This window comes from Chiloscyllium plagiosum, unplaced genomic scaffold, assembly GCF_037043375.1.
Source record: "Chiloscyllium plagiosum isolate Xiang-an unplaced genomic scaffold, Cpla_swu_hap1 HiC_scaffold_38, whole genome shotgun sequence".
NCBI classification, from domain to species: domain Eukaryota; kingdom Metazoa; phylum Chordata; class Chondrichthyes; order Orectolobiformes; family Hemiscylliidae; genus Chiloscyllium; species Chiloscyllium plagiosum.
In genome coordinates, this window is record NW_028270176.1 from 23,762,592 (window position 1) to 23,776,790 (window position 14,199).

Genomic DNA, 14,199 nt, shown 5'->3' on the forward strand with positions numbered 1-14,199 from the left:
ACGTTTTCACATGGAGGCTGCTGTGTGTATGGACAAGATGAGGCGAGGAAGGCTGGTAGAATAACAACAATGAAAAGGCATGTGGACGGTATATGAACAGGAATGGTTTTGTGGGATATGCAGGAAAATGAGATTAGCTCAGGTAGGATATCCTGTCGGCTTGAATGAATTTGCCCAAAGGGTCTGTTTCTGTGCTGTATAATTTTATGACTCAATGATTTCCGCAATTAATTACTCACAGTTTTTTTTTCCCCTGTCATCAGGTCACTAAGGCTATAAGCTTTCACTTTGGTGCTTTCCAATGAAGTCTCAGACCTGAATAATTCAAATGCAATAGGGACTTAATATCTCAGTGATAACATATTTTCACAAACAAATCAGAAATAAGAATGATGCAACTTTAAGATTTTCCTGGGAATTTGAAACAGTATAAAAGAGTTTCTGAGCACGTCAATACTGTGTTCAATTCAAAGGTTTTGGCTTCATCACCCAGGAACAGAACCTTCATATGCAAAATGCTGCAATTGTTTACCATTGTTGATAAAGTTTATTACATCACTATTGCTGTTATTGGCATCCCTGCTAAGTTTTTTCAAAAATATTTGAATAGCATATGGGCATCACTGGCTGGGCCAGTATTTATGGCACAGGGGGAAAGTTTAGGAGCCAGCCACGTTGCTGTGGATCTGGAGACACCTTTCAGCAAGACCAGATAAGGGTGGCAGTTTCCACCACTGACGGACATGAGTGAACCAGACAGATTTGTCCAGCATTCGGCAATGGATTCACAGTCATCATGAGACTGTTTATTCCAGATGTTTGTTTCGATTGAATTCAAATTCCATCATCTAACAGCGGGATTCAAACCCGGGTCACCAGCAAATTACCAGAGTTTCTGGATTAATAGTCCAGTGATAATGCCAACAGGCTATTTCCTCTCTTTAGCAAAACTTTTAATGTTGATAAATCCGTGCAGTGGAATACCATGGCACTTATATTTCTAATGCTTTCTTTATTTTTAAATATTTTGGTTTTTTTTCTCAAATTATTGTCACTGTAGAATTAGGATCACTGTGGATTAGTTGGCCTTGCTATAATCAGATCTGCATTATCAGGATTATGTAAGTTTGACTTGACCTGATGCGGATGGTTACATTGAGGTGATGACGTGCAAAGAAGCCTTTTCTTCTTTAGCAAATCTAATCCTGTGTTTATTTTGATGATCAGTTAACTAATTTTCCTTCAAAGAGTAGCTTAGAGGAATTTGAGAAGTTATGTGAATGGAATGCAATGAAAACCATTCACTAAAATATCAGCAGTACTGAGTATGTTTTTCCAGTCTTTAACTTATGTCGTGATTCGAAAAGTAGTTTCCACAAATTTCTATAAATCTGACGTACTACATTTTGGAATGGCAAATCAAGACAGGAGTTAGAAACTTAATGGTAAGTTCGTGAGGATTGATGCCGAACAAAGAATATTTTGAGTGCAGTTTCAGAGTTCCTTGAAAGCAGAGTTGCAGGTAGATAGGACAGAGAAGAAGGCATTTGGTACTTGTTCCTTAAAGTCAGTGCATTGAGTATACGTATTGGGAGGTCATGTTGAAATTGTGCACGACATTGGTTATGCCACTTTTAGAATGTTATGTGCAATTCTGGTCTCCTTGCTTTCGGAAAAATGTTGTTAAACTTGAAAGTGTGCAGAAAAGATTTACATGGATATTGCTGGGTTAGAAGGACTAAGCTACAGGGAAGGGCTGAATAGACTGGTCTATTTCTCTGGAGATTAGAGGCTGAGGGCCAATGATAGTGTGAATAAACAAGCTCTTGACCTCAGCATAAGGGATTCCAAAACTAGGATGGATAGCGCTTTGGTGAGAGGAGAAACATTTAAAAGAAACTGAAGGGCCAACCTTTTCATGAAATGGTGCTGCTTATATGGAATGAGCTCGCACAGCAAGTGTTGGAGGCTGTAAAATTGCAATATTGAAAATGCATTTTTCATGTACAGAAAGAGTTTAGCGAGACATGTGACAAATGCTGGCATATGGGATTCGGTTAATTTAAGATATTTGCTCAGCATGAACAAGTTGGATTGAAGGGTCTTTTTCCGTGCTGTGCATCTCTATTACGCCAAATGACTGAAGGTGATTGTTAGGTGATTGGAGTGTAGAATAAACAGTTGATTGTGTCCAAAGAGAGAGTAAACCAATTACAAGGACAAGGTTAAATATATACTGTCTCCTCTGATAGAATTCTACCTTTTCCATTATTTCGGAAACATACTTTGTTGAACTGATGTACAGATTGACTGTGGCATTTGGTTATCTTAAGAGTCATCAATGGTTTCATTTATCTTGCACCACATTTCAATCTCTCAATGGTTACTCCTGTGCTTCATGGGTTAAATCCGCAACTCCATCTTCATTTGTTGACAGAGTATGGATTTGTTCTCTTATTGTGAGTGCCACTATTCCCATGTTTTTGTGTAACATTGTATAAGAATATATCTGAGAGGGGTCATGAGTGTAGTGCTGGAAAAGCACGGCAAATCATGCAGCAACCGAGCAGCTGGAGAATTGACATTTTGGACATAAGCCTTTCATCAGGAATGATGCTTGTGGGCTGGGGCTCTGAGAGATAAATGGGAGAGTGGTGGGGTTGGGGGGAAAATAGCTGAGAATGTGATATGTAGAGGATGTTGGGGGAGAAGGTAATAGATTGGGGAGGAGGGTGGAGTGGATAGATGGGAGAGGTGATGGACAGATAAAAAGGGCAGTGCCAAGTTGGAGGATTGGAACTGGGATAACATGGGGGAAGGAAACTGAGGAAACTAGTGAAATCCACATTGATCCCATGTTGTTGCAGGGTCCCAAGGTGGAATATGAAGTACTCTTCCTCCACGAATTGGGTGGTTAGGGTTTGGCGATGGAGGAGGCCCAGAACCTGCATGTTCTTGATCGAGTGGGAGGTGGAGTTGTAGGGTTCAGCCACGGGTGGAGGGGGTGGTGTTGGCCCGTGTGGATGTTTCCCAGAGATGTTCTCTGAAATAATCACCAGTTGGTATCCTGCCTCCCCAATGTAGAGGAGACCACTTCATGTGCAATGGATACAGTAGATGACATTTTTGGAGGTACAGGTAAATTTCTCTCAGATGTGGAAGGATCCTCTGGGCCTTGGACGGAATTGAGGGAGAGATGTGGGTGTAGGTTTTGCACTTGCTGCAGTAGCAGTGGATGGTACCGGGACTAGGGTGAGGGCTGGTGGGGGCCGTGGATGTGACAAGGGAGTTACAGAGTGAATTGTCTCTCTGGGATGCTGAAAGGGATGGGGAGGGAAATATATCCCTGATGGTGGGGTCCATTTGTAGGTGGTGGAATTGGCAGAGGATGATGCAATGTATGCGGAAGTGAGGACCAGTTGCGTTGGGTGGGATGGGGTTCAAGGGAGGAGATGCAGGAAGTGGAGGAGATGTGCTGGAGGACATCATCAACCATGTGAGAGGGGATATTGTGGTCTTTGAAGAAAGAAGCTATCTGGGATTTTCTGTGGTGGAATTGGTCATCCTGGGAACAGATGTGGTGGAGGCAGAGGAATTGGGAATGAGGGATGGCATTTTTACGGGAGGCAGTGTGGAGGCGGTGGAGGTAGCTGTGGGTTTGTAGTAGATGTTGATGGTTAGTTGGGTTACTGGAGATGGAGGTGCAGAGGTCCAGGAAGGGGAGGGAGTTATCTGAGATGGTCCAGGTGAATTTGAGTTCGGGGTAAAGATGTTAATGAAATTGATGAACCGTTCACCTCCTCGTGAGTTCAACCACATGTTCAACCAATGCATTTCCTCCACATCCTGCACCTTCGCCCTTGAACACCACCCCACCAAATGTAACAAGAACAGAATACCCCTGGTCCTCAACTTCCATCTCGTCAACCTCCATATATATCACATCATCCTCCGTCCACCAATTCAAACAAACCCCACAACCAGGGATATATTTCCCTCCCAACCCATCAGCATTCCAGAGATACCATTCCCTCCTTGAGTCCCTTGTCAGATCCGCACGCCCCACCAGCCCTTGCACCACTCCCGGCACCTTCGTTTGCCACTGCAGGAAGTGCAAATCCTGCATCTACACAACCCCCCAAAGGATCCTCCCACATCTGACAGAATTTACCTGTACCTCCACCAATTTCATCTACTGTATCCGTTGCACCCTATGTGTTCTCCTCTACATTCAGAGAAACAGGACATTAACTTGCAGCTCATTTCAGAGAACATCTCTGGGACACCCACATGAACCAACCCCACCGCCGCGTGGCTGCGCACTTCAAATTCCCCCCCCCCCCCCCCACTCCCCAAAGGACATGCAGGTACTTGGCCCTCTCCATCGCCAAACCCTAACCACCCTTAGCCTGGAGGAAGAACACCTCATCTTCTGCCTTGTGACCCTGCAACCACACAGGATTAATATAAATTTTGCCAGTTTCTTGATTACCCACACCCTACATTATCCCAGTCCTAAGCCTTCAACTTGGCACCACCCTCTTGACCTGCCCATTGTTTTTCTCATCTATCCACTCCACCCTGCTTTCTGACCTATTGCCTTCTCTGCCATCTTCATCTAACTATCGCATTCTCAATTACTTTTCCCCAGCTCCACCCATCCCATTTATCTCTCAGCACCCCGTGGCCACAACCTTCATTCCTGATGAAGGGCTTTTGCCCAAAATGTTGATTCTCCAGCTCCTGACCTGCTGTGTTTTCCCAGCACTACACTCTCGATTCTGATCTCCAGCATCTGCAGTCCTCACTTTCTCTCCGCAATAACAACATATTCTACTAACTATTTTTGACCTCCACAGCCATTTTTCAGTACTTTATATGTAATACCACACACCCACTCCCTTTGCTTATTGCACATAGCTTCATGTGGGATGAATTTGGAATAAAATTTATTTTTATATTTTAATATTCTTCCTGAGCATCCTATTGCCATCTCTACTCAAATACAAGATTGTTCAAGCTACAATTTCTGAACTAATGTTAGTTCTCCATTTTACAGTTAGTGCAGTAGCAATTGTGATCCAGTCCTGAGGAAAATGTGGTCTCTGGCCATGGCAACAGCAGATCTGATGGTCATCATCACTGATGTTACATTCAAACAGCTGAACCATTATTTTTACCAGGGATCATCCCTGCACCCGACACCTGCATGCATTGTGGTTGACTGTCTACTTTTTGTGAGTTCAGATTGTTCTGTCTGGTTCACAGTCACTTTTTCCGCTGATCGGTTTGTGACCATTTGTTGCCAGAAACTGAAACTGATATGTTGTACAGTGAAAACAGCAACTGTTATTCTTTCAACAATCTGCACTCTTTCTTTCTAAAAACAAATCCCATTTTCATTATACTGCAACCTATGATTGTGTTTGACAATGTACACTGATCTTGTCAAAGAAAGGCCAGCTATTTTACTGAACTCAAGTGGATCGTTTTGATTGGTTAGATAAGCTATGAACACCATTGCTCCCATTCATTTTAGATATAGATTACTTACAGTGTGGAAACAATCCTTTCAGCCCAACAAGTCCACACTGAGCCGCTGAAACACAACCCACCCAGACCCATTCTCCTACATTTACCCCTTCACCGAACACTATAGGCAATTCAGCCGGGCCAATTCACCTAACCTGCACATTTTTGGACTGTGGGAGGAAACCGATGCACCTGAAGGAAACCCACACAGACACGGGGAGAACATGCAAACTCCACACAGTCAGTCGCCTGAGATGGGAATTGAACCTGGGTCTCTGGCGCTGTGAGGCAGTAGTGCTAACCACTGTGCCACCGTGCTGCCCTCAAATTTTAGTTTTGCTCTTCAATGCTATGACAGTCAGATACTTGTTAGTGGTGAATCGGATCCGTAAAGGATTGAGGAGTCAGAACACGGAGGAGAAGCACAGTGATCCTGAGATGGAGAGCAGAAGGAAGTCAATGATTTTACTGTTCACCATATCGAGTAGTTTCATATTGCTGTGGTCACGCTATGTAATAAATTTCTTATGTTATCAATTGCAGCAATTGATCCCAGAACATAGAACAGCGGTTTGCATGTATTTGAAAGATTTGGATACATGCTGCTGAATCTGAATTGCTGCACAAATACATTTATTTATGTAGTAACTCAGTCAAAGTTCAGGGAACAGTTCATTAACGCTGTAAAGTACCCACTGACTGCAATTAGCAGAGTCTTTACTTTTATAAAGAATTTATTATAATCTATAAGCTGTTTTTCTGAGTGCAGAATTGATTCGTTTCGGTGATTAGAAATGTAGTTTCTGCAGGTGGGGCAGGGGGCGTTGTGGAGGGAGGGGAAGGGGAACATTATACAAACGGTCACGGAATTCTTGTGGCATGTAGCATGTAGCATACTTAAGGCTAAGACTTTAATGAATATAGAGGGTCTTTAAAATAAAATAGTTTTAAGCTAGGAAATAACTATGAAGGGTTGTAGCTGAGCACAAAAAGAAGCAGCAGGGACATTTCACAATAAAGCTTATAGCATGATAAGAGAAACTGGATATAAGGACAAGCTGTAACAAACAAGGAACAAAGAATGCAGACACACAAGGACAGCAGGATGGGCAGATAAGAAACTAACTAGAAAGAGAAAAACAAGTGAGGTAACCGCCTTATGATAGGATGGGAAAAGGGAGGCGTGATTCCACAACTTGCAAACTGAATAAGATTGCTTATATGTTTTGTTTTCGCATGCATTTCTGCTTGATTGCAGAAGCGTCCGGTACTTGCAAGGCCGTAATAAATTGCTCTTGTTTCCAAGGCTTTGTCTCAGGCTGATTTGTGAGTGAGTTCTGTTTCTCACAATTCGTAAATATGCATCACCTGAATTGTATCAAAAATGTTTGTTTGTACGAAAATACGAACAGCAGCACATGTTTGCTTTCCGTTGGATGTCATTTTATTTTGTATTTCCATAATATTGAGACTAGATTTTTTTTAACCTTCACCTGAAGTCAGTGTAATGAATACTTTGTTCAGGAAATATATACCGTCGCAGCATCCACAACATCAAGGATATACCCAAAAACAAACGACTTGAAAAACTGAATTAGGGAGATTTCAATCCATCAAATGAGCGGCACAACACGTACCACAGTGCCACTCGCGAGTATTGGCTGAGAATCGCAAACGAATTCACTCACGTTTTGTGTGTCTCATTTCAGTTCTGTTTTGCAATAATCTTTCTCTCATTTCATTTACCTCATAAATGATCTACCATTATCCCAAACGATGTTATTGTTGGACAGCTCAGATTTGAAACAAACATGTGTATTGTTAGTTTATCTTTCTTTCATTTCTTTCATTTTATGTAGTAGACTTTCAGTGAAGCCAAGTGTGCAACTCTGCATGTTTGTTTTCAGCAAGGAAAAATGGTATTATTAAAGGGAACTAAATTAAAGAGAAAACATCCATGTTCTGTACATTTAAAAAAGCTTGTAAGTTTTCAAGGCACATTACAAAAATATATTCCAGTCTAACACAATACCATTACTTTTAAGTCCTCAAATACCTGGATGAGAGTTTCATTTCGTGTCACGTGTATAACTGTGATTTAGCTCGCTCTATCGCTTCGTAGTCTTGGTAGCTTTTATTTCAGCCTTTCCCTTGATTATTCAGACAACTGAGCTTGAATATTCTTAGTAATAACTGTTTGTATCTGATTTATAGCCAAAGCCTTCTTGCCGGAATTTTCATATTAATATACTTGCAGTAAGATAACATGTTTCAAACAGTTCTTAATGAAGTCCTTTCTGAAAGAAAATCTGTTCCACACTTTCCCAGAATGATATTTTTCCATCTAAACTATTAATTAAAGATTAAAATTCCAACAACACTTTCAGTTCAATAACGTTTTTGTTCGCAGTTTCGAAACTACTTGTGTTCAGCTGTGGATCAGCTTCATTTCTGTGAATTGGGTGAATCTACCATAAGCACATATCCATTGAATTGCATTATATTCCCTGGGCTCCTCTTCCTGGGCTAGATGGTCAGGTTTGTGAGCATTGATGGGACAGACTGCTGAACACAGAATCTCCTCACTTCCATCTAATTTGCTCTGTGACAGAAAACCATGTGTTAGACATGGGCGTGATGGAACAGGTAGGAGTACATTAATTGGACCAGGATGTTACTTTGCAGGTGTGACAAAGAACACAATGTATGGCCATGTGCACAATCCATGGAAGGGCTGGCAGCTGATGTTGAATTTAGACAAGTATGATTTGCGGTATTCTGGTAAGTCAAATCTTAAACACAATCCATGGAAGGGCTGGTAGATGATGTTTAACTTAGACAAATGTGAGGTGCGGTATTCTGGTAAGTCAACCCTTAAACACTTAATGGTAAGGTCGTGCAAAGTGTTGCATAAAAAAGAGGCGTTGGAGTGAAAGCTGATAGTTCCTTGAAAGTAGAGTCGCATGCAGATAGGGTAGTGAAGAATTTGTTTGGTATGCTTTCCTTTTTTGATCAGATCATTGAGTACAGGAGTTGTGAAGTCATGTTCAGCTGTACAGGATATTTGTTCGGCGTCTTTTAGAATATGAAAATGTGTTGCTGGAAAAGTGCAGCAGGCCAGGCAGCATCCAGGGAACAAGAGAATCGACGTTTCGGGCATATACTCACTTTTCCTTCCCGGCAAGCAGAGGGGCAGCCGGGAAGGAAAAGTGAGTATATAAGTCAGGAAGGCGGCTAAACCCGAGATTCTACACCTGTAGTATCTCCCACCCACCCTCCTCCTCTAACCTTCTTAACTACTCTGCTTTTTCTTTTAAGGTAAGGATTTTTATTTCTTTACCAGGGACTAGTTAAAAATTTACTTTTTTTGTGTGTGTGTATACATCAAGTCCTTATTTAGGGTAAAAAAAACTATAGCAGAGAGCTATCAGAAGGTATTCTAACTCATACTTGTACAAAGTAAGTAATTAACTAACTAAGCAGAGATGGCTGGGCAGGTGATGTGCTGTTGCTGTATGATGTGGGAGCTGGCTGATCCCATTGTGAACGGCAGTGACCACATCTGCAGCAAGTGTTGGTTGCTGGAAGAACTCCGGATCAGAGTTGATGATCTGGAATCTGAGCTTCAAACACTGCGGCACATCCGGGAGGGGGAGAGTTACCTGGATGCTTTGTTTCAGGAGGCAGTCACACCAGGGAGATTAAGTAATACACATTCAGCTAGTGATCAGGCACAAAAGAGTGTGACTGTAAGTGAGGCAGGTAGGGGGAACCGGAGTTCAGGAGTGGAGGAGCCTCAGCCCTTGACCTTGTCCAACAGGTACGAGATTCTTGCTCCCTGTACGGATGAGGAAAAGGGCTCTGGACAGGATGAGCCAACTGACCAAGGCACCATGGTGCAGAAGGCCATTCAAGAGGGGGGAGCTAATAGACAAGTAGTGGTTATAGGGGATTCTATAATTAGGGGGAAAGATAGTATCCTTTGCAAGCCGGATCGGGAGTCTTGCATGGTGTGATGCCTGCCCGGTGCCAGGGTGCGAGACGTCTCCGACCGGCTTGAAAGGATATTGGAGCGGGAGGGGGAGGATCCAGTTGTTGTGGTCCACGTTGGTACCAACAACATAGGCAAGACTAGGGTGGAGGACCTGTTTGGGCATTACGAAGCACTAGGCAGGAAATTGAAGCACAGGTCCTCAAGGGTCATAATCTCCGGATTACTGCCCGAGCCACGTGCCAATTGGCATAGGGACAAGAAAATTAGGCAAGTAAACACGTGGCTAAGGGATTGGTGTGGGAAAGAGGGATTCCACTTCATGGGGCATTGGCATCAGTTTTGGAACAGGGGGGATCTGTACCGTTGGGACGGTCTCCACCTGAACCGATCAGGTACCAATGTTCTAGCGAAGAGGATAAATAGGGTGGTCAGTAGGACTTTAAACTTCTGAGTTGGGGGGAAGGGAAAGTGAAAGCGACAGGGAGTATGGAGGTAAATGGCAAGATAAGCAGCAGGATAGCATGTTTCCAGGCGGATTTAAAATTGAGGCAGACTGAGAATACAGTAAAAAGCAAGGATAACTTAGGACATATGACTTCCAACATCTCTAATGATAAGGAAGTTAGCATTAAGGCACTTTACCTGAATGCTCGTAGCATTCATAACAAAGCCGATGAACTAATGGCACAGATAATAGTGAATGATTATGATGTAGTAGGCATCACAGAGACTTGGTTACAGGGGGGTCAGGACTGGCAGTTAAACCTCCATGGTATTTCAACTTATCGAAAAGACAGAGAGGTGGGCAGAGGGGGTGGGGTTGCCTTGTTAGTTAAGAACAAATTAAATCTATGGTATTGAATGACATAGCGTCGGATGATGTGGAGTCTGTGTGGGTGGACTTGAGGAACCACAAACGCAAAAAAAAACATAATTGGAGTTGTGTATAGACCTCCTAACAGTGGTCAGGACCAGGGACGCAACATGTACCGGGAAATAGAGAAGGCATGTCAGAAAGGCAAGGTTACATTGATCATGGGAGACTTCAATATGCAGGTGGACTGGGTAAATAATGTTGCTAGTGGATCTAAAGAAAGGGAATTCATGGAATGCTTACAGGATGGCTTTTTGGAACAGCTTGTCATGGAGCCCACAAGAGAGCAGGCTATTCTGGACCTAGTGCTTTGCAATGAACCAGACTCTATAAAAGATCTTAAAGTAAGGGAACCCTTAGGAAGTAGCGACCATAATATGATAGAGTTCAGTCTGCAGTTTGAAAGGGAGAAGGCAAAATCGGATGTAATGGTGTTACAGTTGAATAAAGGTAATTATGAGGGCATGAGAGAGGAACTGACTAAAATAGACTGGAAGCAGAGGCTAACCGGGAAGACAGTAGAGCAAAAATGGCAGGAGTTTGTAGGTATAATTGAGGACACTGTACAGAGGTTCATTCCCAAGAAAAGAAAGATTAACCGGGGAGGGATTAGACAACCTTGGCTGACAAAGGAAGTCAGGAAATGTATTAAAGAAAAAGAGAGATCCTATAAAGTGGCTAAGAACAGTGGGAAATCAGAAGATTGGGAAGGATACAAAAGCAAACAGAGGATAACAAAGAGTGTAATAAGAAATGAGAGGATCAAATATGAAGGTAGGCTAGCCAGTAATATTAGAAATAATAGTAAAAGTTCCTTTCAGTATATAAGAAACAAACGACAGGCAAAACTAGACATTGGGCCACTTCAAACTGATGCTGGAAGCCTAGTGATGGGAGATAAGGAAATAGCAGGAGAACTTAACAAGTACTTTGCGTCAGTTTTCACAGTGGAAGACATGAGTAATATCCCAAAAATTAAAGGGTGTCACGGGGCTGAGTTGAGTATGGTTGCCATTACGAAAGAGATAGTGCTAGAAAAGTTAAAAAGTCTTAAAATTGATAAATCTCCTGGCCCCGATGGGATACACCCTAGAGTTCTGAGAGAGGTGGCTGAGGAAATAGCAGAGGCATTGGTTGAGATCTTTCAAGAGTCACTGGAGTCAGGAAAGGTCCCAGATGATTGGAAGATGGCTGTTGTAACCCCCTTGTTCAAGAAAGGATCAAGGCAAAAGATGGAAAATTATAGGCCAATCAGCTTAACCTTGGTTGTTGGTAAAATTCTGGAATCCATCATTAAGGATGAGGTTTCTAAATTCTTGGAAGAGCAGAGCCTGATTAGAACAAGTCAACATGGATTTAGTAAAGGGAGGTCATGCCTGACAAACCTGTTGGAATTTTTTGAAGAGGTAACAAGTAGGTTAGACCAGGGAAACCCAGTGGATGTGGTCTATCTAGACTTTCAAAAGGCCTTTGATAAGGTGCCACACGGGAGGCTGCTGAGCAAGGTGAGGGCCCATGGTGTTCGAGGTGAGCTGCTGGGATGGATTGAGGATTGGCTGTCTAACAGAAGGCAGAGAGTTGGGATAAAAGGTTCTCTTTCAGAATGGCAGCCGGTGACGAGCGGTGTCCCGCAGGGTTCGGTGCTGGGGCCACAGCTGTTCGCATTATATATTAATGATTTGGATGAGGGAACCGGGGGCATTCTAGCGTAGTTTGCCGATGATACAAAGTTAGGTGGACAGGCAGGTAGTACTGAGGAAGTGGGGAGGCTACAGAAGGATCTAGACAGGTTGGGAGAGTGGTCCAGGAAATGGCTGATGGAATTTAACATGAGCAAGTGCGAGGTCTTGCACTTTGGCAAAAAGAATAAAAGCATAGACTACTTTCTAAACGGTGAGAAAATTAATAAAGCCAAAGCACAAAGGGATCTGGGAGTGCTAGTCGAGGATTCTCTAAAGGTAAACATGCAGGTTGAGTCCGTGATTAAGAAAGCGAATGCAATGTTGTCTCTTATCTCAAGAGGGTTGGAATATAAAAGCAGAGATGTACTACTAAGACTTTATAAAGCTCTGGTTAGGCCCCATTTGGAGTACTGTGTCCAGTTTTGGTCCCCACACCTCAGGAAGGACATAGAACATAGAACATAGAACATAGAACATAGAACAATACAGCACAGAACAGGCCCTTCGGCCCACGATGTTGTGCCGAACTTCTAACCTAGATTAAGTACCCATCCATGTACCTATCCAAATGCCGCTTAAAGGTCGCCAATGATTCCGACTCTACCACTCCCACGGGCAGCGCATTCCATGCCCCCACCACTCTCTGGGTAAAGAACCCACCCCTGACATCTCCCCTATACCTTCCACCCTTCACCTTAAATTTATGTCCCCTTGTAACACTCTGTTGTACCCGGGGAAAAAGTTTCTGACTGTCTACTCTATCTATTCCTCTGATCATCTTATAAACCTCTATCAAGTCACCCCTCATCCTTCGCCGTTCCAACGAGTGAAGGCCGAGAACTCTCAACCTATCCTCGTACGACTTCCTCTCCATTCCAGGCAACATCCTGGTAAATCTTCTCTGCACCCTCTCCAAAGCTTCCACATCTTTCCTAAAGTGAGGCGACCAGAACTGCACACAGTACTCCAACTGTGGCCTAACCAAAGTCCTGTACAGCTGCAACATCACTTCACGACTCTTGAATTCAATCCCTCTGCTAATGAACGATAATACTCCATAGGCCTTTTTACAAACTCTATCCACCTGAGTGGCAACCTTCAAAGATCTATGTACATAGACCCCAAGATCCCTCTGTTCCTCCACCAGACTAAGAACCCTACCATTAACCCTGTATTCCGCATTCTTATTTGTTCTTCCAAAAGGGACAACCTCACACTTGGCAGGGTTGAACTCCATCTGCCACTCCTCAGCCCAGCTCTGCATCATATCTAAGTCCCTCTGCAGCCGACAACAGCCCTCCTCACTGTCCACAACTCCACCTATCTTCTGGCACTGGAACGTGTCCAGCGGAGATTCACACGGATGATCCCTGGAATGACAGGTCTAACATATGAGGAACGGCTGAGGATACTGGGATTGTATTCGTTGGAGTTTAGAAGATTAAGGGGAGACTTAATAGAGACATACAAAATAATACATGGCTTGGAAAAGGTGGATGCTAGGAAATTGTTTCCGTTAGACGAGGAGACTAGGACCCATGGACACAGCCTTAGAATTAGAGGGGGTCATTTCAGAATAGAAATGCGGAGACATTTCTTCAGCCAGAGAGTGGTGGGCCTGTGGAATTCATTGCCACGGAGTGCAGTGGAAGCCGGGACGCTAAATGTCTTCAAGGCCGAGATTGATAGATTCTTGTTGTCTAGAGGAATTAAGGGCTACGGGGAGAACGCTGGTAAGTGGAGCTGAAATGCGCATCAGCCATGATTGAATGGCGGAGTGGACTCGATGGGCCGAATGGCCTTACTTCCACTCCTATGTCTTATGGTCTTATGGTCTTAAGCCCTTCTTCAGCTTATGCCCGAAACGTCGATTCTCCTGTTCCCTGGATGCTGCCTGGTCTGCTGCACTTTTCCAGCAACACATTTTCAGCTCTGATCTCCAGCATCTGCAGATCTCACTTTCTCCTCTTTTAGAATATTGTGTGCAATTCCGGTCTCTAACCTATAGGCAGGATGTTGTGAAACTTGGATAGGTTCAGAAAAGATTTAGAAGGGTGTTGCCAGAGTTAGCGGGTTTGAGCTCGAGGGAGAGGGTGAATAGGCTGGTTCTGTTTTTG

At 43.4% G+C, this 14,199-nt stretch overlaps 2 pseudogenes; one reads left to right on the forward strand and one right to left on the reverse strand.

Annotated features, from left to right (window-relative positions):
- LOC148139315 (uncharacterized) overlaps positions 1 to 14,199 on the reverse strand; it is a 47,301-nt pseudogene that overhangs the window by 5,550 nt on the left and 27,552 nt on the right.
- On the forward strand, positions 516 to 6,275 carry LOC148139316 (putative G protein-coupled receptor 139; annotated as a pseudogene).